Source organism: Lissotriton vulgaris, chromosome 5, assembly GCF_964263255.1.
Source record: "Lissotriton vulgaris chromosome 5, aLisVul1.2, whole genome shotgun sequence".
Classification (NCBI taxonomy): Eukaryota; Metazoa; Chordata; class Amphibia; order Caudata; family Salamandridae; genus Lissotriton; species Lissotriton vulgaris.
The window spans coordinates 484,162,235-484,184,829 of NC_141693.1; positions in this window are offsets into that span (position 1 = coordinate 484,162,235).

The following is a 22,595-nucleotide window of genomic DNA, read 5'->3' on the forward strand; positions in this document are numbered from 1 at the left end:
TCATCTCAACAATATAAATTAAAAACATTTTTAAAACATTTTTACATACATATGACAAGTTTGTAAATTAATAAACACATTTTTTAAAAAAATATTTTTCTTTATTCATAGTTTATTTTGTTACTGCAAAGATTTTTAACATTTTAATACAAATTTAACATAATATTTGATAACAAATTATATTGCAGTTTTGTACATATATACAGTTTCAATAAAGCATAAATTAGTATATTAAATTTTAATAATTTTTATTAAAATTTAATATATTACATATTTTTTATGTCATTGTTTTTATCAAGATATGTACATAACATAAATTTACATTTTTTAACATCTGAGAAAAATATTTAACAATCAAAAACATATTTTAATATACAATAAACAATTAATACATAATTCTATTGCACATATTAATGTATATTTTACAATATTCATGTTTTTAAACAATAAAAAGTTAATTATTACTAATCATGGAAAATATTATGCTATTTAATAAAATTTTATTTTGATCAAAAGGGTATTTAGTCCTATTTTAGTTTTTATTATGCAGCCATTTTGTTTTTGGAACTTCACTTTTTACTCTATCAACATCGTTGTTTGTGTAATTTTAGAAAACGGAACCTCGCGGTTGGGAGCTGCTTCTTGTTGGTGAAGGTAAGTTTATTTTACATTATTTTTAAAGATATTTAAAGTTATTTTAGTGATAGTTGTAGTGTGTACGTGCCGATATGTGTAGTACTTTACTCTTTATGTGAGAATTACGTGTTATTTAGCGTCGTTATGGAGAACGTACTTTGTGAGGTATTTCGAACACAATTTACGTTTACTGTTGTATTAATGGAGGAATTTAGATGTTTTCATATGTTTTATATGCTATGTGTAGGCTATGTGTATTTCGTATGTTTTGAGGGTGCGTTTTGTTTCTATTACTTACAGGTGTTCGTTTTGGGGAGCAGATGGATTGTAATGCGTATTTTTTTAAAGCAGGTACATGCTTTTTTACTTTCCCTGCTTTTTCGGGTTTTCTACCTTTTTACTCGTGAATATTTATCACCTTTTTAATGGTTCCATTCTCGAGAGGATTGCGACGTGGGACTATTATCAAACAGTTGTATTTTTTGCATTTTTTTGGGATTTTAAACACTATATGGATAGCGTTTGTTATTATTGCTGTGGAAAGTATCACCGTGGAACATATTCTACAGCAGCAGAACCGTAAGTAAAAGTGATATTTACTTTTGGGTTGCATTGTGTTATAGTGTACTATTTAGTTAAATGTAATGTTATTATGTCTTGTAATAATATATTACTTATATTTTTACATGACATAATGTTACTACATTTAAATAAATAGTATGTTTTGTTATGCTTTGCTTTGTTTTTAGGTATTTATATTTAAAGGATGGATTTAGCTATTAGGTCTAAGTATGCTAGACCTTCTATACTTAGGTACATTCTAGTTTTTTGCTGGAGATATTCGTACATATTTAATGTTTGTTTACTTAGTTTAGGGCGAATTTTAGAAAGGGATTGCTCTATTCTGAGTTCTTGGTAGCTTTGTTCTTTTTTAATGCTTTGCATTAGTTTGTGAAGTGTTGGTTGACTTCTTCCTAAAGTAGCTTGGAAGGCATTATGCCATCCTTCAACGGCGTTGTTAGTTTTAGCTTTCTGTGCTATTGTACTAGCATACACATTCCACCATGGAATTTGAAATTTAGGTTGTCTACGGTGGCCTGAACGATGTAATCTTCCAACCCAGGTATCTACAAAATAGTCCAAGAAGGGAGTTTGCTTTTTCTCATTGGTGCGGTAGAAAGGGCTGTCAATTAATAAATTGTAGTAGTTAGCTACTTCTGTTGTTGGTACATATGCCAATGCAATCAACTTTTTTATTTGATAAGCAAAGTGACTGTTTGTAGAATATTCAATGCTTAAAGTAGATTTTTGTAAGTGCCTCCATATACTTTGGTTGTAGTGATAATAACAACCTTGTATTGAGGTATGGGGATATATTTTAAGGATAGCTTGAATCATGGCCATTTCAAAGTCAATTATAATTATTTGTGGATAGTAATTATCAGTTAATTCTTTGATAGTTGTTAAAAGTTCAACGTAGGTAGTATTTGTTTTGTTTGGCAGCAGAGTATAAATTAGAGGGATATTTGTATCTTGGTAGTCACCATGGATGGTGTAAAGTTGATAGAAAGGTTTGGGACAAACTTTAAAAGTCCCGTCCATCATCCATGTTTCACATGATTTAAGTTTTTGCAAATTACTATTTGTAGCAAAAAGTAAAATTCGTTTGTCATGACTGTGGTTGTCATACATTAAGAATTTATCCTCATTATGTGTAATGGTATATTCAGGATATATTTTTATATCCTGAAAACTTTCTGGGGTTGGTGGAGTTGGATCTGAAGCACGTTTAGTTTTTGCAATTAATCATTTTAAGTTGGGAATAGAAGGTAGCTGTCCTGTCACATGTTCTGGCACTTTGCTTAAAACATTTTTCAAAATACTAGTGCTTGTTTCTTGTGATCCTGTACTAGCATCTTTCAATGTTTCTAGTGCTTCTCTAACTTCCACTTCTGTTACATTTGGTGGGTGGTTATGCTCACGTACATTTACCACATTGTTATCAACAGTTGTTGCTCTACCATAGCATGCACTTGAGTAATATTTGCTACATTTCCAATGGGTCTTATTCGCTTTTATTCTTTCTTGGGTGTAGGTGTAACCCATGTAGCTCAGCATTAGTTTCCCTTTTTGAGAAGTAATGAAAGTAGCTCCAGTTGCCATGTCTAAGGTAGATCTGTGGAAACATATATATGTATTTTAACCCCTTCTGTGCTGCGCGAATTTTGCTGCTGTGCTGAACGTTCCATTGGGCCTATGGAACCATGACGGAACGGTTCCGTCATAAGCACAGGCCAACTTACGCTCATGACGGAACCGTTCCGTCATGAGCATGGAAGGGGTTAAGAACATTGAACACGATTTATAGAGGTGTGTATAAGAGCAGGAAAAAGCTTGAAAATATACTTACTATGTGGCTTCACTGGTAATTCTTTTATTCTTATTTCTCTTTCAGAATTTTCTCCTTTATAAGTTCTGTAGTAGTGGTAAAGAATAATTGAAAGACATGATTTAGTGTAATAGGTGTTTGATTTTACTTTCAGAATTGTTATACATACAGTGACTATACTTACTTGATGTAGTAGAAGATGTTGGTAGTGTAGTTGTAGATAGACAAAGAATTTTGTAGAGTCTGTGGAAAAAAGATTCATTGTGTTACTTATAGTATTTGGATAATAGTAGTTTATAACATATGAAGTAAATTGCACATTTACTTAGCAATTTTAAATAATTTTTTTCAGCTATCTAAGTAGACATGGATAAGGTAGTTCATAAATGTTTTTAATTCTAAGTTTCTGGTCGTTGTTGGTAAGTTCAACATTTTTTGTTTTCACTCTAAAGAAGAACAGTTTTTAAATTAGGGAGTTTAGCTACTTTTAACTAGGTTCGAATGAAAAAAGCAATGCGATTTTACTTACTTGAAGTGTAGTATGACGTCTTGTAGTTGTAGTCGTAGGTTTGCATTCTCTTCTCTCAGCAAGGTAACCGTTTTTCTCAAAGTTTGGGCCAAAAATGGTAAATTACGTTAAGTGTGTAATTGTTTTTATATTAGTGAGTTAATTAATGGTAGCTTTTGATTGGTTCAATTAGTGAAATTTCAAATTCATTGGTTGAGAACGTTATTTTGAATTTGAAAACCGTTATTTTCGTAAGAGTTTGTTGCATAACTAATTGTTTGTTAATTTACATAGTAAAAAGTTTTATATGTGCTTTTTTGTTTTATATGTAAATAGTTTACATGTAGAAAATAATGAAATGTGTTTCACATTTATGCAATCGGAGTGTATGATAGTATCAGTAAATGTAAATTTTCTTAACCTATATTATTTCTTTTTATATAAATAAGTAATAGGAAAACTAAATAATTAAATGTGTGAATAGTTTTGTAAAGCAAATTATTTAAAAAAAGTGAATAAAATAAAAGAATAGTGCATATCCAGTTGGTAATAATAAGATAATATGGCCCGGATGCCTCTCACCCCCTCCCAACACAATCCCCAAGGATGGGAAGACGGATGCAGTTCTGAACTTTTGGAAGGCGGGAGGGAGTTACCCTCTCGGCCGTATTTATTAAAATATGAAACAAAATTAAAACATTAAAATAACAGTTTCATATCATGTACAATTTTTCATTTATACATTACGATGTTTATTGGCTAACCTTAACAAATCTCTAATACAAAGGTTCTCCTAGCCGAGTCTAAACATCCTGCAAATGCATACTCTCTAAATAAAAATTGTACATCCTAACATTACGGGCCAACGGCAAGGTCGTAACCGGTGTCAGATCCCTACTACCAGGACTCCCCCCTCACGTGTGAGGGGCGGGCGCACAGAGGACTGTACCTCTGTGCCAACTTCCAATTTCCCTTGTCTTAGCGGGGGCCCCTTACTTAACTCGACGCCATCTTAATGGTCATCCGAGGACTCGTGTGAGGTGTCTAGAAGGTAGCGTGGACCCCCTCTCACCCCACACTGTTCATCACATCCGCCGTCGCGGATATCCTGGCCCCGGGAAATTCCTAGGAGGGGCATCGAGCCGCCTCCTCCCCTGGGAGGGGCCTATGACCGCCTTCCCTTCGGCGACCCCATACTTAGTGGGTGCTGCCTCCCCGTGTGAGGGGCCCATGGCCACCTCCCCCCGGGCGCTCCCATCCATAATGGGTGGCGCCCCTCCTCTAGGGATCTTGAAATTACTGCTCACCGATCATGACCTTACCGCCCGACCAAAAAATAAATACGACGTTTTGAACCTAATGAAGAGCGGTAAAGCGGTTAAACTGAACACTGCAATATTAATCCTTTTATCTACACATGTAACACATTTTAAAATTAGACTGTGATACTCCGCTCCACTTGAGTGAGAAAACATGCTATAAAGCAAATCATTTTATTGCAGTTCAAACATTGAAATCTTTATTACACACGAAAAAACCTTGGAGAAAAAAGATATTATCACCGCAAATCAACTTAATTGCACTACTAATCGTTGCCATAAGGGGCTGGTGGGTGGGTCAAAATTGCTCCTTGTTCCGTCGAGGGCTCACGTGCAACGAGAGAGTGCAGCTTCCAAGCACCGGAACAAGAGGATGCTTCTTTGGGTTGTTGCTCCTTTTATTCCTCTTCGGGAGGGCGTGTACCCTCCTCTGGTACACCTACGGGGCGTGGCCAGCGATGTAGGTGTCTAGGACAACCCCTCTTGGGCGGGAAAAGGCGCGCCCCGGCTACGCCGCTTCGGGCATACCAGCCGAGACACGCCCCCCCCACCCAAAATGGTTTCCCAGGGGGATCCGGGCCCCCTGCCATACGTTCGGGGGGACCGAGTGGTCGCCCCTTTCCATATGGCCGGGATGCCTCTCACCCCCTCCCAACACAATCCCCAAGGATGGGAAGACGGATGCAGTTCTGAACTTTTGGAAGGCGGGAGGGAGTTACCCTCCCGGCCGTATTTATTAAAATATGAAACAAAATTAAAACATTAAAATAACAGTTTCATATCATGTACAATTTTTCATTTATACATTACGATGTTTATTGGCTAACCTTAACAAATCTCTAATACAAAGGTTCTCCTAGCCGAGTCTAAACATCCTGCAAATGCATACTCTCTAAATAAAAATTGTACATCCTAACATTACGGGCCAACGGCAAGGTCGTAACCGGTGTCAGATCCCTACTACCAGAACTCCCCCCTCACGTGTGAGGGGCGGGCGCACAGAGGACTGTACCTCTGTGCCAACTTCCAATTTCCCTTGTCTTAGCGGGGGCCCCTTACTTAACTCGACGCCATCTTAATGGTCGTCCGAGGACTCGTGTGAGGTGTCTAGAAGGTAGCGTGGACCCCCCTCTCACCCCACACTGTTCATCACATCCTCCGTCGCGGATATCCTGGCCCCGGGAAATTCCTAGGAGGGGCATCGAGCCGCCTCCTCCCCTGGGAGGGGCCTATGACCGCCTTCCCTTCGGCGACCCCATACTTAGTGGGTGCCGCCTCCCCGTGTGAGGGGCCCATGGCCACCTCCCCCGGGCGCTCCCATCCATAATGGGTGGCGCCCCTCCTCTAGGGATCTTGAAATTACTGCTCACCGATCATGACCTTACCGCCACAGGCCGGATAGTTGACCGGCTATCCGGACCCCCCACACTCCTACTAAAGGTCATGATTACACAAACCCCTCAACCAAGCTACGAAGTCTCCTATGAGTAAGACATTCCCCTCCCGGAACAATTGAACCCCATCCTCTAGGTACATGTTATCCACCCAAATACATCCATGCGGAATACAGTGCAACTGTCCTGAACGAAACAATCTACCCAGCTTGTTATTGACTTTCTTTACAGAATGATTCAAAGCCGACACAGAGAGGGCCCCCGCCACACCTTCCTTGGAATCATGTGTGACAATGCTATCGTGCACCCCGGAACCCTCTTTGCCAACCAGCTAACAGTGGATAGAACCCGCTCAAGGAGTACTCTCCGACCGAGCGCCACCAAGTCATTGCCTCCCAGATGCACTATGATTATAGACGGCGGTGACCTTGTCCGCCCTAACAGTCCCTCGACAAAACATTGAAACTGGTCAATACAGAGCCCGCCCCTTCCGTGGAAGGTCACCCTGTACCCGTATTCCCCAGCTGTGTGAATCATGTCACCTGCTTTGAATACGTCCGCGGCCCGCCTCACGTATGAGTGGCCCACGACCCACACCACTCTCTCCTCAGCCGGTGTTCTTTGACCGCTGGTCCCCAGGTGTCGGGTCAACTGCACAGTCCGCCCCACCTCGCAAGCTCGCGAAACTGTAAATCAAACAAAAAACAAGAAGCGTGAATGCATGACATTAGCTTCACAACATGTGCAACCGCACATACCTTTTATAACAATTCGAGGACCATCGCCCCAAGTGTTTCACCATTTCAACACTCTGACCCCTGGCTGTAGCCTCTGTAGCAGCCCCTATCCTGAAGGAATGGGTCCCAAATTGCTCGGGTTCAAGCCCGCTGTCGCGATTCCCAAAGTTTATTTACAACAAGGGGTGGTGAGGGACAGAGTCTCTGAATTAAGCAGAAAGCTCTCACCCAGTCAAGAGATCAGGGATAGATCCAACACCGTTTTTTAGCTCACTGCACCATCCCAGTTTCAGAACCTGGCTGTATGCAAATTAGTCTGTTCCTGTCCCAGTGCATGATGGGAACAGGGCAAACCAAACTACAAAAGCCAATTCTTACACTGGGAAGGAAACAAGCTCCCGGGGACCGGTTTCTGGCATTACAGCCGTCTTCGGCCCGGTTTGCTTGAATCCTGATGGTGCAATGAGCAAGGGTCTCACATCTGAGAATACCCTTCCACGCTTATGGTGGACAAAAATATTTACAACAAGGGGTGGCGAGGGATAGAGTCTCTGAATTAAGCAGAAAGCTCTCACCCAGTCAAGAGATCAGGGCTAGATCCAACACCGTTTTTTAGCTCACTGCACCATCCCAGTTTCAGAACCTGGCTGTATGCAAATTAGTCTGTTCCTGTCCCAGTGCATGATGGGAACAGGGCAAACCAAACTACAAAAGCCAATTCTTACACTGGGAAGGAAACAAGCTCCCGGGGACCGGTTTCTGGCCTTACAGCCGTCTTCGGCCCGGTTTGCTTGAATCCTGATGGTGCAATGAGCAAGGGTCTCACATCTGAGAATACCCTTCCACGCTTAGGGTGGACAAAAATATTTACAACAAGGGGTGGTGAGGGACAGAGTCTCTGAATTAAGCAGAAAGCTCTCACCCAGTCAAGAGATCAGGGCTAGATCCAACACCGTTTTTTAGCTCACTGCACCATCCCAGTTTCAGAACCTGGCTGTATGCAAATTAGTCTGTTCCTGTCCCAGTGCATGATGGGAACAGGGCAAACCAAACTACAAAAGCCAATTCTTACACTGGGAAGGAAACAAGCTCCCGGGGACCGGTTTCTGGCATTACAGCCGTCTTCGGCCCGGTTTGCTTGAATCCTGATGGTGCAATGAGCAAGGGTCTCACATCTGAGAATACCCTTCCACGCTTAGGGTGGACAAAAATATTTACAACAAGGGGTGGTGAGGGACAGAGTCTCTGAATTAAGCAGAAAGCTCTCACCCAGTCAAGAGATCAGGGCTAGATCCAACACCGTTTTTTAGCTCACTGCACCATCCCAGTTTCAGAACCTGGCTGTATGCAAATTAGTCTGTTCCTGTCCCAGTGCATGATGGGAACAGGGCAAACCAAATTACAAAAGCCAATTCTTACACTGGGAAGGAAACAAACTCCCGGGGACCGGTTTCTGGCATTACAGCCGTCTTCGGCCCGGTTTGCTTGAATCCTGATGGTGCAATGAGCAAGGGTCTCACATCTGAGAAAACCCTTCCACGCTTAGGGTGGACAAAAATATTTACAACAAGGGGTGGTGAGGGACAGAGTCTCTGAATTAAGCAGAAAGCTCTCACCCAGTCAAGAGATCAGGGCTAGATCCAACACCGTTTTTTAGCTCACTGCACCATCCCAGTTTCAGAACCTGGCTGTATGCAAATTAGTCTGTTCCTGTCCCAGTGCATGATGGGAACAGGGCAAACCAAACTACAAAAGCCAATTCTTACACTGGGAAGGAAACAAGCTCCCGGGGACCGGTTTCTGGCATTACAGCCGTCTTCGGCCCGGTTTGCTTGAATCCTGATGGTGCAATGAGCAAGGGTCTCACATCTGAGAATACCCTTCCACGCTTAGGGTGGACAAAAATATTTACAACAAGGGGTGGTGAGGGACAGAGTCTCTGAATTAAGCAGAAAGCTCTCACCCAGTCAAGAGATCAGGGCTAGATCCAACACCGTTTTTTATCTCACTGCACCATCCCAGTTTCAGAACCTGGCTGTATGCAAATTAGTCTGTTCCTGTCCCAGTGCATGTTGGGAACAGGGCAAACCAAACTACAAAAGCCAATTCTTACACTGGGAAGGAAACAAGCTCCCGGGGACCGGTTTCTGGCATTACAGCCGTCTTCGGCCCGGTTTGCTTGAATCCTGATGGTGCAATGAGCAAGGGTCTCACATCTGAGAATACCCTTCCACGCTTAGGGTGGACAAAAATATTTACAACAAGGGGTGGTGAGGGACAGAGTCTCTGAATTAAGCAGAAAGCTCTCACCCAGTCAAGAGATCAGGGCTAGATCCAACACCGTTTTTTAGCTCACTGCACCATCCCAGTTTCAGAACCTGGCTGTATGCAAATTAGTCTGTTCCTGTCCCAGTGCATGATGGGAACAGGGCAAACCAAACTACAAAAGCCAATTCTTACACTGGGAAGGAAACAAGCTCCCGGGGACCGGTTTCTGGCATTACAGCCGTCTTCGGCCCGGTTTGCTTGAATCCTGATGGTGCAATGAGCAAGGGTCTCACATCTGAGAATACCCTTCCACGCTTAGGGTGGACAAAAATATTTACAACAAGGGGTGGTGAGGGACAGAGTCTCTGAATTAAGCAGAAAGCTCTCACCCAGTCAAGAGATCAGGGCTAGATCCAACACCGTTTTTTAGCTCACTGCACCGTCCCAGTTTCAGAACCTGGCTGTATGCAATTTAGTCTGTTCCTGTCCCAGTGCATGATGGGAACAGGGCAAACCAAACTACAAAAGCCAATTCTTACACTGGGAAGGAAACAAGCTCCCGGGGACCGGTTTCTGGCATTACAGCCGTCTTCGGCCCGGTTTGCTTGAATCCTGATGGTGCAATGAGCAAGGGTCTCACATCTGAGAATACCCTTCCACGCTTAGGGTGGACAAAAATATTTACAACAAGGGGTGGTGAGGGACAGAGTCTCTGAATTAAGCAGAAAGCTCTCACCCAGTCAAGAGATCAGGGCTAGATCCAACACCGTTTTTTAGCTCACTGCACCATCCCAGTTTCAGAACCTGGCTGTATGCAAATTAGTCTGTTCCTGTCCCAGTGCATGATGGGAACAGGGCAAACCAAACTACAAAAGCCAATTCTTACACTGGGAAGGAAACAAGCTCCCGGGGACCGGTTTCTGGCATTACAGCCGTCTTCGGCCCGGTTTGCTTGAATCCTGATGGTGCAATGAGCAAGGGTCTCACATCTGAGAATACCCTTCCACGCTTAGGGTGGACAAAAATATTTACAACAAGGGGTGGTGAGGGACAGAGTCTCTGAATTAAGCAGAAAGCTCTCACCCAGTCAAGAGATCAGGGCTAGATCCAACACCGTTTTTTAGCTCACTGCACCATCCCAGTTTCAGAACCTGGCTGTATGCAAATTAGTCATTTCCTGTCCCAGTGCATGATGGGAACAGGGCAAACCAAACTACAAAAGCCAATTCTTACACTGGGAAGGAAACAAGCTCCCGGGGACCGGTTTCTGGCATTACAGCCGTCTTCGGCCCGGTTTGCTTGAATCCTGATGGTGCAATGAGCAAGGGTCTCACATCTGAGAATACCCTTCCACGCTTAGGGTGGACAAAAATATTTACAACAAGGGGTGGTGAGGGACAGAGTCTCTGAATTAAGCAGAAAGCTCTCACCCAGTCAAGAGATCAGGGCTAGATCCAACACCGTTTTTTAGCTCACTGCACCATCCCAGTTTCAGAACCTGGCTGTATGCAAATTAGTCATTTCCTGTCCCAGTGCATGATGGGAACAGGGCAAACCAAACTACAAAAGCCAATTCTTACACTGGGAAGGAAACAAGCTCCCGGAGACCGGTTTCTGGCATTACAGCCGTCTTCGGCCCGGTTTGCTTGAATCCTGATGGTGCAATGAGCAAGGGTCTCACATCTGAGAATACCCTTCCACGCTTAGGGTGGACAAAAATATTTACAACAAGGGGTGGTGAGGGACAGAGTCTCTGAATTAAGCAGAAAGCTCTCACCCAGTCAAGAGATCAGGGCTAGATCCAACACCGTTTTTTAGCTCACTGCACCATCCCAGTTTCAGAACCTGGCTGTATGCAAATTAGTCTGTTCCTGTCCCAGTGCATGATGGGAACAGGGCAAACCAAACTGCAAAAGCGATTCCCAAAGTTAACACCCGCTGAAACTGAAACCTTGTCAGTGGGGTGGCGTCGGTGTGTCTCAGCAAGCTTCCCCCCCATGCTGCCGCCCTTTGCGCCAGATATTCCTCAACGCACTGCACCGGGCACATGGGGGACCCTCGCATGCGCTGGACCACAATACTGTCCCCCATCGCACCCTGATCAGTTTTTGACCAGGCGATTGTGATTACCATTGAATCACCCTTGATCTGGACGTGCTCCCGACACAGACCTCCCCCCATGTCCTTTTTATTTTTTGCCACCAGCTCGCTTACCCGCATAGCCCCATGGAATGCTAATGCAAAAGCGGCCCGGAATAGCACTGCTTCGGACTGGGAGGAACATGTCGCGGGGAGCACCGACATCAACAGGGACAATCTTTCTAACCCAATCGGGTGCCTCTCGTCTACACTACGACCCTCGAGGCGTTGCCACCCTCGCAGTGCCTTCTTTACCAAAAAGGACGATGTAGGGTCCTTGATACCATACGCCTGCGCCATGAATGCAATGGCGGCCCTGTGCCTATTGGCCGTTGCTGCTGATCGGCCTGCCTTGTGGAGTGCTACTAAGAACTTCAGTACATACTCCTCCTGTCCCCACTTATCCCCTCCTGCTGGACCCAAAAATGCACAATAGGAACGAAACGCTCCTTCGTACGCCTTCCTTGTCCTGGGGGCTAAGCTGGCTCCCACGAGGTCCTGTAATCCGGGGCACCCAGCAACCAGAGAGCTTCGGGAAATGGTGCCGCCACTAGATCCGCAGAAGGTAGATAACCCCTGAAGGCCTGCATGTGGGAACGAGAGAGTGCGTCAGCCGCCTTGTTCAGTACACCCGGCACGTGCCTTGCCCTAAACTGAACGTTCAATCTCATGCACAGTAGTACAATTTCCTTTAACAATCTCAAAATCCACTTGCAGCGTGCTGCCTGGTTATTTATGCATTCAACCACGGTCATGTTATCAGACCAAAATACCACTGAGCGATCACGGAAATTGTCCGGCCATGCTTTTAGGGCCACCAAGATGGGGAACAACTCAAGAAACCCAATGTTACTTGTTAACCGACTGGTGTGCCACCACGTCGGCCATGTTTGCGCCGACCATCGATTGCCAAAGATGGCGCCAAATCCCACGCTCCCTGCCGAGTCGGTCCACAAACCCAGCTCGTCTGAGGATGCTGGTGGCTTGCTCCATACCACTCGACCGTTGAAATCCGCCAGAAATGCCAACCATATGTGCATATCCTGGTGAACCTCTGCCGACAGTCTCGTGCGGTGGTGCCCTTCCTTGAGACCGACCATGGCTTGTGAAATAGAGCGGGAAAAGGGGCGGGCCATTGGTATCACTCTGAGGGCAAAGTTAAGCTGGCCCACCGCTTGTTGCAACTGCTGAAGAGTTACCTTTTCCTTGCTAATGCACAATTCTAGCAAGGCCCTGAATTTCATTACTTTGTCCCTGGGCAAACGGAAGCATCCCTCCACCGAATCGAGCTCAATTCCAAGAAACTCGAGTGAAGTGGATGGCCCCACTGTTTTACCCGGTGCCAATGGCACGCCAAACCGTTTCATGAGATTGCAAAATTCGATTAAAGCCTGTGCACATTCCGTGTCACCGGCTGGCCCCAAGAACAAGAAATCATCTAGGTAATGCATCACCTGTGTATAGCCCGTAGCTCTGGTGAACGCCCATTGCAGAAAGCAGCTGAATTTCTCAAAATAAGCACAAGAGATGGAGCAACCCATTGGCATACATCTATCCATGTAATAGCGTCCTTGAAACACAAAACCTAACAGACGCTGATCCTGAGGGTGTACCGGGAGCAACCGGAATGCTGATTCAATATCCGATTTAGCCATCAGCGCTCCGGGCCCCAGGCGATTCAACATGGCGACGGCCTCATCAAAGGATGCATACCGCACCGAACAGACTCCTGGATCAATCGCATCGTTTACCGAAAGACCCCTAGGAGCCGACAGGTTATGAATTAACCTAAACTCACCTGGGTCCCTCTTGGGGACTACTCCCAACGGTGAACAAATGAAATTAGGAACCGGCGGGTGCCTATATGGGCCGGCGACCCGGCCCCGGGCAACCTCCTTCGCAATCTTGCTTTCCACAACCACCGGGTGCTGCTGAACGGACAGTTGGTTTCTACACAGTGATTCCCCCCGAAAATCCCCCGCCGGGATGCGGAACCCATACGATAAGCCGTCCCGTAACACCCCAGCGGAGACATGATCAGGGTATTCGTTTAGCCAGGGGATCATTGCCATGATATCTACGGGGGTAGGAAGTGGTTCCCCTTGGCCGATATTAGACCTGTTTGGCACCTCCTTTACCCCCGGTATCCCCATTCTTGGCTCTGCACGAACTCTCAGGGTGTGAAGAGTGTCCGCATCCTGCGCACTCATGCCTGAACTTACATGTGCCCTGTGGCCTCGTGCACTTGCCTCTGTTAAAATTCCAGCAAACCCCCCTTCTACCCCCATTCCCACCACTCCTGGGTTGGAGATCACCAGCGGGGTTTGCTCGAAAGGGCGCCGCCGAATGATGGCGGGAAGGCGCCGATCCGTACTCGCCAAGCGAAGACGACTTCGTCGTGCCCGGCAAGAGCTGCTTCTGCCAAGATACGGAGTCGAGACAGTCCCACGTCAGAGACGAATCGTGCTCCTTGGCCTTACGAAACTTGCTATCATAACCCCTCCATTGATCGCCCTCATATGTCTCATAGAAATCCATTATGCGTGTCTGATAACAGGTCAATTCACTTAAAATCTCTGGCTTACGTTCCCCCATAATAGCTGTAAACATCCCAAAGGCCTTGGCCCAATTAGAGATCGTCTCATCCACCCTGAAGCCCGCCATTTTTGCTCGCCACACACTCGGATGCAACAAATCCTTCTGAGCCTTAACATACTCAATCTCGTGATGGTCAGTCAGAAGGGAAAACATATTGACATATTTATCAGCCCAAATCATTTCCTTCGTGGCCAGTGGAATATGCTGAACTACTTTTTCTCTCCTTGAGGGCAAAGACCCCCCACTTGCCATTGGCAGTGGCTGCTTACCAGACTCCATAGCTGGTCCCGCTGATTTTTCACCGCCGACCGTTGGTCCTTCCGAGGGAATCTGTGAGGGGACAAGAGGGAGATTCGCCTTCGCAGCATCTCGCGATTGCCGCAACTGCTTCATTAGCAACTTAGCCTCTTTGGCTGTGTCTCCGGGTGCCGCCGCACCCTCGGTATTCTTCCCAAGCCACGCGGCCAACTGGGCGGCCAACTCCGGAGGCATTTCCTCCTCGCTGGTGGGCGTAACTACAACCGTAATCGGTTGGCCCGCATCCGGTATCGGTACCGGGGCCTTGACCGGACTAACTGGGCTTACCGGGGGTGACTCGGGGACTGGGACCTCCCCCCCTGTTGCCCTATTCCTGGCCCTTTTACCTCTCCCTGCGGGAACTACTCCCGGCAATGCTGGTCCGATGACCTTCTTCGGTCTGCCCGTATTGTTCATTGCCGTCATTTGCTTCTTCATGTTCGCCATATCTTTCATCAGCATGCGGAGCATCTGCTCCGTCCCTGCCTTCTTTCCGACCTTCTTGCCAGGCATCGTTGTTCGGATACTCGACCCTTGCTGCTTAGCTGCTCAACGAGGTCCTGGATCCGGAGGTCCGAAGTGAAGATAAGGCTCCTGGAAGAGAAATACAAAAATTACAAGTTCTCAAAATTGCTCCTTGTTCCGTCGAGGGCTCACGTGCAACGAGAGAGTGCAGCTTCCAAGCACCGGAACAAGAGGATGCTTCTTTGGGTTGTTGCTCCTTTTATTCCTCTTCGGGAGGGCGTGTACCCTCCTCTGGTACGCCTACGGGGCGTGGCCAACGGTGTAGGTGTCTAGGACAACCCCTCTTGGGCGGGAAAAGTCGCGCCCCGGCTACGCCGCTTCGGGCATACCAGCCGAGACACGCCCCCCCCCGCCCAAAATGGTTTCCTGGGGGATCCGGGCCCCCTGCCATACGTTCGGGGGGACCGAGTGGTCGCCCCTTTCCATATTTTTTGTATCTTTCTATAAGCAGAGAGGTCGTCGATGTTAGTGTAGTCGATATATATGTATAAGGTAATGTTATTTAAATTAAAGTTGATAATGTAGTAGTCGATATTTATGTTGTCGATATTAGTGTGAACGATATTAGGGTAGTCGATAAAAAAAATAGATATTTGTGTGAATCCTTGTTTAAGTATAGGATGACGATATTAATGTAAACGATATTTTAGTGACAATATTTTTTTCTGACGATATTTATGTAAACGATATTCCATCATGGAACCCTCTGTTATCCGACAACTGAATCTTTTTTCTGTGTTCAATGTAGGAGACTATGGGTACCCCAACCAGCCTTGGTTACTGACGCCAATATGTAACCCAGTCACCCCTGCAGAAGTGCGGTTTAATGAGGCCCATGGTAGGACCCAACGAGTCATTGAGCAAACTTTTAACCTCCTAAAGACAAGATTCTGCTGTCTAGATCGGGGAGGGGTACCCTCCATTATGCCACATTGAAGGTGTGCAAGATCATAGCAGCTTGCTGCATGCTCCACAACCTGGCTATATGGAAGGAAATACCCTTCATAAAGGTTGACGGAGACCAGCAGCCACCAGCAAGGGAGGATCCTGGACTGGGAATTGATGACAGTAGGGATGATGATGATTGCATGAATTTTATACAATAGCTTATCCATAACTTTTTCACATGAGTGAAAGTATGCAATGAGATGAGGAGACTACCCCTAATTGTTTGTTGTTGTGTTGCTGGTGGACAATGTGTATGTATGCTTGTGAGTGTCTGAAAATTGTCATGATGTTTGTTGTATGATAAGTTTTTGAAATGGACAAGTTGACATGTACAGTAATACCGTGAATCCTAGCTAGTGTCCACACTGTGAATCTTGTGCTTCAGAGGACATGGTTTGTAAAATTAACTTGCTTAGTTCTCGGTGCCTGACTCTGTTCTATGTTTCGCCTTACCAGAGTACCTTGCCATGTCAATTGCAGAGTTGTGACCTCACCAGACCCCTGATGCTGTGACGTACTCCATAATTGAATTGTTGTGAAAATCCCTGGCACGCACTTCCTTTTGAACTGATGGCCATTTAGCTTTACTTCTGAGCATTTTGTTACTGTGTGATGTGATTTGACATTGGGTTAAGGTGCCAGGTGGTAGCAGGAGAACAAACCCGTCCTCCACATTGAGATGTGCCTTGTTTTTACACATCCAAACATTTTCCTGAAACAAAACATGCTCCATGATGAACTGGTTTGCTGACAATGATTGTTGATTGTGCCTGCAAATAGTGCTAGTATTTTAGACAATAGACTTACATTGTATCTGTACCATGTACTACGGGTTTTGTGATAACCAGGTTGTGTCTATCTATCATGCTGTGACAAGGTACATTTACTCACAAGCCAGTATTAACATTTTTTAAAGTGATGTGTTACCAATGTTGTTGACACTTTCTTTAAAGTCGCAACATGAGCAGGTTTTTTGTGCAAAGTGATTTATTTTAGTGCATGAAGTGATGAAATCGGTCCACACCATGTTGGAGTGCTCAATTATTATTATTATTATATTTATTTTTATAGAGCGCGCAGCTACCCGGAGGTTTCCCGGCGCTAAAGACATTTTGAGCGAAAAATACAGTAGGGGGACAGAGAGGCCTGTAAGAGGGTTATTGGTTAAACAACCATGTTTTTAGGTTCCTACGGAATTGGAGGTAGCATTTGTCTGTGCGGAGCTGGATGGGGAGAGAATTCCAAAGAGAAGGGGGAAGGTATGAGAAGGAACGACCACCCATTCTTGCTCGGTTTATCCTGGGTTCTTGAAACTTATGTTGGCATGAGGAGCGTAGGGTTCTTGGGGGGCAATATTGATGAACAAGGGTGCTCAGGTAGGATGGTGCTTTGCCTGCCTTAATTCTGTGCATGAAACACATGGCTTTAAACTTTGTGCGGCTTTCGATTTGAAGCCAGTGAAGACTACGTAGACCAGAGGAGGTGGGAGATTTTTTGGGCAGTTTGCAGAGCAGCCTAACCGCTTCGTTTTGTACTGTTTGAAGTTTCCTCGTGACTTCTTTACAGGCTCCCAGGTACAAGATGTTGCCCTAGTCCAGTCTAGATGTGATTAGGGCCTGGACTACGGTTTTTTGTGTGTCCTGGGGGAGCATCCACATGATTTTCCTGAGCCACTTGAGGATGGTAAAACAAGTGGCTGCAACTCTGACCGCTTGTTGTTTCATAGACATTTGGTCATCAAAAATGATGCCAAGATTGCGAGCGGTTTTGGAGGGAGAGGGTGTGGAACCCATCTGAGGTGGCCAATGTTGGGGGCCCCATAAAGCAGTGTGTTTACCAAACAGAAGCAGTTCGGTCTTTCCTCTGTTGAGTTTCAGTTTGTTATCATGCATCCATTTGGCAATGTTCTTAAGGCCGGAGCAGAGGGAAGACGGGTTAGAGTGTGCATTAGCGGAGAGTGAATAAATAAGCTGGGTGTCGTCAGCATATGAGCATATGAGTAAATCGTCAACCCAGATTGTTCTGCTAAAGTAGCAAGGGGACTGATGTATAAATTGAATAAAATGGGGCTGAGAATCGAGCCTTGGGGAACCCCAAATTGAGAGTCATGGGGTTTTGAGGAGGATGTGGAAGAAAAGACTTGGAAGGTTCTGTCAGTAAGGAAACCTTTGAGCCATGCAAGGGCAGATCCAGTTATTCCACAAGTTTGTAAGGTGTTAAGGAGAATGGTGTGGGAAACCGTGTCAAACGCGGCACTGAGGTCGAGTAAGATGAGTGCCACGGTTTCCCCATTGTCAACTTGCCGGCGTATGGTCTCGGAGACCCCTAGAAGGGTCGATTCGGTTGAGAAACCTGCTCTAAATCCCGACTGGGATGTATGAAGGAGGTTATTTGTTTCTGTAGTAAGTAAGTTGGGTAACAATATGTTTTTCCAAGATTTTAGAAAATAGGGGTAGGATCGAGATTGGGCGGAAGTTAGAAGGGTCATCTGGATCCGCAGTAGCTCAACAAGTAGATCCACAGTTATTTTAGTCCTTAGTCCAACTTATACCCTCCAGCCAATGTGGGACAGTTCAAATACTGTCAACAAAGTGAACGCTTGGCACACATGAGCAGATTGTCACTTCCTGTGGGTGATGCCTAGCCATCTATCTCTCAAAGTTTCTTCTTCGGACGACCCTTCCCACATTTTTTGGGGGGACCTTCAGGTGCAGGCAGCTGCAGTACAGGGAGCTCTCCGCCAGAGTCCACATCCCTCCCTGTGGCTTGTGTCGATGTTATTGCACCGGATATTGTGGGCACACAGGGAGGTGTGGACATGTTGGTGGCAATCTGGCAGAGGCAGGTGACAATGTCCCTGTGCACCGCAATCATGTCATCAATTTTATTTATTTATTTAAGCATGGGCAAATTTTGCGAATTCACGATTCCCAAATTTGCGTATTCACAAATTTGCAACTAGCAAAATCCGCAAACTTTCGCAAATTTGTGGATTTTTTTTTGTGTTTGCAAGGGTTTCTGCCAGTTCGCGAGGGTTTTTTACCAGTTCGCAAACGAGAACTTACTTGTCGGGTCGCAACGGTCACGACCATGTTGTTTCTACATCTGGTTCATCACAGCACCCTCTGTTTCACCACTGCCACCCTATGGGTCACCCATGCCACCCTCTGGTACATCACTGCCACCCTCTGGTTCATCACTGTAGATTATGGGGGGAAAAGCACACCTGCCCTGCCTCAACTGACATGAATTAATTTGGGGCTGATTAATGTGTCACTGAATTTGAGCTGGCACCTGCTTCCCTAGCTGTAAGTGCTTCCTGATTAATGATGAGCTTAAACTTTTGCACCTGCTAAGTGCTTTCAGTTTTGCAAAATTCGTTAGCACACCTGCCCTGCCTCAACTGACATGAATGAATTAGGGGCTGATTAATGTGTCACTGAATTTGAACTTCCAGTCTGGCACCTGATTCCTTATCTGTAATTGCTTTCTGTTGCAGTGTAATTGTTTTTAACAGGACCTTTGTGGCATACTTGTAGCTATTCTCTGAGCCTGCTGTGAGGGTCAGAGCAAGGTCATAGAATAGTTGCAAGTAGGCAACTGAACTCTGGAGGGGCCCCTCAGGAAGCACTACAGGGAATGGTTACTAATGATGAGCTTGAACTTTTGCACCTGCTGAGTGCTTTCAGTTTTGCAAAAATCGTTTTTCTGCAATTTCGCGGGATTCACGGGGCGCGAATTTGCGCGAGATCGAATTTGGAAGCCGCAAATTCGTGCGACTATGCGATTTGTTTTTTTGCGGCGTGTTAGTTCGCGTGTTTTTTTGCGTTTTCGCAAGCCGCTGGTAGCGCAACAACGCAAAGTTACCCTAGCGGTCGTACATGGGCGTGGCCATCTTGTTTGCGCGACGTATTTCTGTTTCCAGGCGCTATGTGTAATCTCGCAAAGTGTGCGCCTCGCTAGTACAAGTTCGCGTGTGATCGAGTGGGAAATCTCCCATGAACTTACCCACGCGGTCGTGAACGGGCGCGGCCATCTTGTTTTTCATTCATTGCTATGGTTCTGGGCATGCTTTCTGTATCATCTCTCAATCTCTGCCATCCTTTGCTTGTTTGAAGTTTTTTTTAATCTATTTTACGTATTATCTATCCCTCTATTATTCTAGCTCTATATTTTTGTGTTTTCTGCTACTTTTGGTTAATTCTAAACTACTTTTAAAAACTCTTTTCTTTTCTTCTTCCCTATTCTATTTCTTACTTATTATTTACCTTCCTTTCTGCCCAGACCATGGTAAAGGGAGCCAGGAAGCAGCCCGAGAAGGGGAAGGGTCCCGCAACCCGTGCCCTGCTCCCGTGCGGGCGTTTGAGGGGGGAGCTAGTGATGCCACAGGAGATCTTTAGCGCGGAGGAGGTGGCCGCACTGGTGTTCTATGTACAGCGCCGCTTCCCCAGGACCATCATGGCAGGTAGCAGGATCGCAAGCGGCTACAGGCTCCGGGAGCGCCGGAAGTGGTGGGAGAAGGTGTGCCGGGCCATGTATTCTCACTCTCGGGTCTGGCGCACCTACAACAAGGCCACCCATCGTTGGACTGATCTCCTGGACCGGGAACGCGACCTGCTCGACCTGCTCGGCATCAAGATCCCCGGGCTTGGTGAGTAGTAGTAGCTATTTCATCACAATTCTGTTTTCTCCTGCTCTGTGTGTTATTATATTGCAAATTTTTGTTTTTTACCAAGAGCAATAATGCTGCCGATTACATTGTAGGTAAATTATATTTCAAAATCTTCTGTGCATTTCAGGTGCACTGCTCTCCTTCTCAGTAGTGTTGCTACTAAGCTTATTTGTTTTCGATTTTGTGTTCATTTCATTGGCCTGAGAAATTATGTATGAGTGTAGTTTACAGAACTGCGTAATGCTAGACACTAAGGGGCAGATTTGCAATTACCGGCGCATCCCTGCAAAGTAGCAGGGATGCGCCAGTAATTGTGCGCCACGCCACCACCACCCATGGTGCGCCGTATTTACAATGCGGAGCACCATGGGCCCAAAACATCACCGAAGCATTACGCATCTGTGCCGTAAAGGCGACGCATTGCTGGAGTTGCATCGCAATGATGGCACAGCTCCAGCAATGCTCTGGGGTGCCCTATCTTCCCAATGCTGCATCAAGCCGTACGTCTGCTTCAAGCAGGCACAGGGTTTGAGTGACGCATCATTGTCCTAAAAGTGACTGATTGAAATCTTGTAGATTTCCCTCGGCCACTTTTAGGATGCGTTCCTGCGCAGGAATGCCCTCCCTTGCACCGGAAAGCCCCTTGATGGTGCAGGGCTTTACACCGTGATGCATCTCCCATATGCGTCACGTTGTTAATATACGCCGCACCATGGTGCCTCTTTTGTTCTGCCGCTGCGTCACAAAAGTCACACAACAACGGAGCAAAAGAGCCGCAAGGGGCTTGTAAATCTGTCCCTACAGACTCAAGTCCAGTCCTTCCTTTGTACACCTGGCAATAAGAAGAAATAGTGGTGGTGGATTGATAGTTTGAGTATTTTAATGACTGATTAATGTAGTAGGAAACTTTTTAGTGTTGTCACTGATCTGCAATCACGATGGAGTTGTCTGTCACTTCGCGTGCTAGGGACTGCTGCCTGCCAGTCCTAGGCGAACCTTTTTAGTAGTTTGTTTAGTGAGTTACATAACTTTCCAAGTCGACGGTCCGCAAATCAAGCAATTCTAATATCGTAGTAGACCACATGAGATAGGTCAATATATCCTGTGGAATAGTTGTCTATTTGCTATTTCGCCAAAATATTTTGTTATTGTTCTTTTGAAATGTTTGATTTGGTTGACAACAATCATCCATGTTTTTGGGTTTTTCTTTCTTTCATGTTGTACATCAGCTCCCCCCAGGGACAAGAGGACAGAGGAGGAGCGGGTATCGGCTGCTGCTGCTTTAGAAGGCCAGGATCGGTCAGGCGAGGGTTCCTTTGCTGGCCCTGGTAAGTTTTAATTTTAATATAGAGTACCTATTTTTTCCTAGCATTCCTCATTCGATTTTTTCTAAATCGTCTTTGATCTCATTGTAGACTGTATCTAAATTCTTATCCTGCCTCTAGTATGACTCCCTGTGGTATTACTAGATTAGTCTGTCTGTCTAGCTAACTAAGATTGCACGTTTGGCAAAAGGTGTTAAACGAAACTCCCATTCTAGTCAGCAATAGCTCTATGCACTGAGTGCAGTCCTCTGGGATTGTCTATAATGTCTTTTCAAGTCTTCTAAATGTTTATGCTTTGACAATTACCAGCAATAAAATGTGAATGACCACCAAGAAAGAATAAGATACTACTTTACTTTTGGTTTGGATAGGAGGACAATCCATACTACTACTGTTGCAGGGACACATCTGCACAAACAGAACTATGTACACTAAATAGTGCATTGTTTATCAATTATAATAGGCGCAGGTAGACTTTCCACATACCTCAGTGATATCAGACTTTGAAGAACCCCCAATCTCCTTACTGACTAAATAGTGTGGCAGAGTCATTTAGCTCCCGAATTCATCGATGATTGAACGCAACGCAAAAGCGCGATGTAATGTACCGCGATGTAAATGTATGCGTTGTAATGTCATACATCCCAGTAGGGAAAGTGTTGGATAGCTTAGGGGTAAAAAATAAAATACTTATCAATTAATACATTTTTTAAATTAAATAATGAATTAATATTAAATTAACAATACATTATTTATAAATACCAATAAAATAAAATTGATAATTACTTCAATAACTTTAAATTACTTCCCACCCTATTCCCCAATAAACGGCTCACACTC